This window comes from Cetorhinus maximus, unplaced genomic scaffold (assembly GCF_964194155.1).
Source record: "Cetorhinus maximus unplaced genomic scaffold, sCetMax3.hap1.1 HAP1_SCAFFOLD_361, whole genome shotgun sequence".
Classification (NCBI taxonomy): domain Eukaryota; kingdom Metazoa; phylum Chordata; class Chondrichthyes; order Lamniformes; family Cetorhinidae; genus Cetorhinus; species Cetorhinus maximus.
Window position 1 is genome coordinate 402,296 of NW_027596307.1, and position 4,586 is coordinate 406,881.

Here is a 4,586-nt window from a genome sequence, read left to right on the forward strand (position 1 = left end):
GTGATGTGCTGTAGCTATATGATTTGGGAGCTGGCAGATCCCATTGCGAGCCACAGTGACCACATCTGCAGCAAGTGTTGGTTGCTGGAGGAACTCCGGCTCAGAATTGATGAGCTGGAGACTGAGCTCCGGACGCTGCAGCACATCCGGGAGGGGGAGAGTTACCTGGACGTTTTGTTTCAGGAGGCGGTCACACCCGGTAGATTAAGTACCTCAAGTTTGGTCAGTGGTCAGGGTCAGCAGGGTGTGACTGCAAGTGAGGCAGGTAGAGGGATCCTGTGTTCAGGAACAGAGGAGCCTCAGCTCTTGACCTTGTCCAACAGGTACGAGGTACTTGCTCCCTGTGTGGATGAGGAAGAGGGCTGTAGGGAGAATGAGCCAGCTGACCACGGCACCGTGGCACAGGAGGCCATTCAAGAGGGGGGAGCAAAAAGACAAGTGGTAGTTGTAGGGGATTCTATAATTAGGGGAATTGATAGCTTCCTTTGTAAGCAAGATTGAGAGCCCCGCATGGTATGTTGCCTGCCCGGTGTGAGGGTGAGGGACATCTCTGACCGGCTTGAAAGGATATTGGAGAGGGAGGGGGAGGATCCAGTTGTTGTGGTCCACGTCGGGACAAATAACATAGGTAAGACTAGAAAGAGGACCTGTTTGGGGATTATCAGGAACTAGGAACTAAATTAAAGAACAGGTCCTCAAGGGTTATAATCTACGGATTACTACCCGAGCCACGTGCAAATTGGCATAGGGACGCGAGAATAAGGGAAGTAAACACGTGGCTAAAGGAGTGGTGCGGGAAAGAGGGGTTCCATTTCGTGGGGCTCTGGCATCAGTATTGGAACAGGAGAGATCTGTACCGTTGGGACGGTCTCCACCTGAACCGATCTGGGACCAATGCTCTAGCGAAAAGGGTAAATAGGGTGGTCAACAGGACTTTAAACTAGAAAGTGGGGGGGAAGGGAAGGGTAAAACTCCAAGAAGTATGCCTAATGGGAAACAAAGCAGCAGGTTAGCGTGTGGGGGGGTGGATTCAACTTCACGGAAAATTATGAAAAAACTGAAAAGAAAGGAGAGCCCAGGAGAGGCTATTAAAGTCTCCAGAACACAAAATAGGACAGAGTGTTTGGAAAGGGCTAGGAATCTAACTTCAAGCACATCAGATAAAAGGACAACAATGAGAAAAGAGACGGGAAATACAGGACTGAAGGTGTTGTATCTGAATGTACGCAGTATACGAAATAAGGTAAATGAGCTTATGGCGCAGATTGAAATTGGCAGGTATGATGTGGTGGGCATCACAGAGACATGGCTGCAAGAGGATCAGGACTGGGAGCTAAATATCCAAGGATATACATCCTATCGAAAAGATAGACAGGTTGGCAGAGGGGGTGGGTTGCTTTGTTAGTAAGAAATGAAATTAAATCGATAGCAAGAAACAACATAGGGTCAGATGATGTAGAATCTGTGTGGGTAGAGTTGAGGAACCGCAAAGGTAAAAAAACCATAATGGGAGTTATGTACAGGCCTCCGAACAGTAGTCAGAATGTGGGGCACAAGATACAACAGGAGATAGAAAAGGCGTGTAAGAAAGGCAAGGTTACAGTGATCATGGGGGATTTCAATATGCAGGTAGACTGGGAAAATCAGGTTGGTAGTGGATCCCAAGAAAAGGAATTTGTGGAATGTCTACGAGATGGCTTTTTGGAGCAGCTTGTGGTGGAGCCCACTAGGGAACAGGCAATTCTAGATTTAGTGATGCGTAATGAGGCAGATTTGATAAGGGAGCTTAAAGTGAAGGAACCCTTAGGAGGAAGTGACCATAATATGATAGAATTTACCCTGCAATTTGAGAGGAAAAAGCTGGAATCAGATGTAACGGTATTACAGTTGAATAAAGGCAACTACAGAGGCATGAGGGAGGAGCTGGCCAGAATTGACTGGGAGATGAGCCTAGCAGGAAAGACAGTGGAACAGCAATGGCATGAGTTTCTGGGAGTAATTTGGGAGACACAGCAAAAATTCATCCCTAGGAAGAAGAAGCATACTAAAGGGAGGACGAGGCAACCATGGCTGACAAGGGAAGTCAGGGACAGCATAAAAGCTAAAGAGAAAGCATATAATGCAGCGAAGAGCAGTGGGAAACCAGGGGATTGGGAAGCCTACAAAAACCAACAGAAGACAACTAAAAAGGAAATAAAGAGGGAGAAGATTAAATATGAGGGTAAACTAGCAAATAATATAAAAGAAGATTGCAAGAGTTTTTTTTGATATATAAAGGGTAAGAGAGAAGCAAAAGTGGACATTGGGCCACTGGAAAATGACGCTGGAGAAGTAGTAGTGGGGAACAAAGAAATGGCGGAAGAACTGAATAGGTACTTTGCGTCAGTCTTCATGGTGGAAGACACGAGTAACATCCCCAAAGTTCAAGAGAGTCGGGGGGCAGAGGTGAGTATGGTGGCCATTACCAAGGAGAAGGTGCTAGGAAAACTGAAAGGTCTGAAGGTGGATAAATCACCTGGACCAGATGGATTACACCCCAGAGTTCTGAAGGAGATAGCTGAAGATATAGTGGAGGCGTTAGTGGTCATCTTTCAAGAATCACTCGAGTCAGAGAGGGTCCCAGAGGACTGGAAAATCGCTAATGTAACCCCCCTGTTTAAGAAGGGAGTGAGGCAAAAGACGGGAAATTACAGGCCGATTAGCCTGACCTCGGTCATTGGTAAGATTTTAGAGTCCATTATTAAGGATGAGATTTCAGAATACTTGGAAGTGCATGGTAAAATAGGGCAAAGTCAGCATGGTTTCATCAAGGGGAGGTCATGCCTGACAAATCTGTTAGAATTCTTTGAGGAGGTAATGAGTAGGTTAGACAAAGGAGAGCCAATGGATGTTATCTACTTGGACTTCCAGAAGGCCTTTGACAAGGTGCCGCACAGGAGGCTGCTCAGTAAGATAAGAGCCCATGGTGTTAGAGGCAAGGTACTATCATGGATAGAAGATTGGCTGTCTGACAGGAGGCAGAGAGTGGGGATAAGGGGGTCCTTCTCAGTATGGCGGCCGGTGACTAGTGGAGTTCCGCAGGGGTCAGAGTTGGGACCACAACTTTTCACTTTATACATTAATGATCTAGATGAAGGAACTGAGGGCATCCTGGCTAAGTTTGCAGATGATACAAAGATAGGTGGAGGGACAGGTAGTATTGAGGAGGCGGGGAGGCTGCAGAAGGATTTGGACAGGTTAGGAGAATGGGCAAAGAAGTGGCAGATGGAATACAATGTGGGGAAGTGTGAGATTATGCACTTTGGTAGGAATAATAGAGGCATAGACTATTTTCTAAATGGGGAGAGAATTCAGAAATCTGGAGTGCAAAGGGACTTGGGAATCCTAGTCCAGGATTCTCTTAAGGTTAACTTGCAGGTTGAGTCAGTAGTTAGGAAGGCAAATGCAATGTTGGCATTTATTTCCAGAGGACTAGAATATAAAAACAGGGATGTGCTGCTGAGGCTTTATAAGGCTCTGGTAAGACCACATTTAGAATATTGTGAGCAATTCTGGGCCCCGTATCTCAGGAAGGATGTTCTGGCACTGGAGAGGGTCCAGAGGAGGTTCACGAGAACGATCCCAGGAATGAAAGTCTTAACATATGAGGAACGTTTGAGGACTCTGGGTCTATACTCGATGGAGTTTAGAAGGATGAGGGGGGATCTGATTGAAACTTACAGAATACTGAAAGGCCTGGATAGAGTGGATGTGGGGAAGATGTTTCCATTAGTAGGAGAGACTAGGACCCGAGGGCACAGCCTCAGAGTAAAGGAAAGACCTTTAAGAACAGAGATGAGGAGAAACTTCTTTAGCCAGAGAGTGGTGAATCTATGGAATTCATTGCCACAGAAGGCTGTGGAGGCCAGGTCATTGAGTGTATTTAAGACAGAGATAGATAGGTTCTTGATTGGTAAGGGGATCAAAGGTTACAGGGAGAAGGCAGTAGAATGGGGTTGAGAAACTTATCAGCCATGATTGAATGGTGGAGCAGACTCGATGGGCCGAATGGCCTAATTTCTGCTCCTATGTCTTATGGTCTTATAGACCCACAGCAATGTGGTTGAATTTTAAATACCCTCTGAACAAGGGCAATTAGGGATGGTCAATAAATGCTGGTCTAGCCAGCGACACCCACATCCCATGAATGAATAAAAAAAAACAAGAGCAGGTCAGAGGCTGAGAATCCTGCAGCGAGTACCTCATCTCCTGACTCCCCAAAGCCTGTCCACCATCTACAAGGCACAAGTCAGGAATGTGATGGAATACTCCCCACTTGCCTGGATGAGTGCAGCTTCCACAACACTCAAGAAGCTGGACACCATCCAGAACAAAGCAGCCCACTTGATTGGCACCACATCCACAAACATTCACTCCCTGCACCACCCACGCACAGTAGCAGCAGTGTGTGGACCATCTACAAGATGCACTGCAGAAACTCACCAAGGCTCCTTGGACAGCACCTTCCAAACCCACAACCACTACCACCTAGAAGGACAAGGGCAGCAGATAGATGGGAACACCACCACCTGGAAGTTACCCTCCAA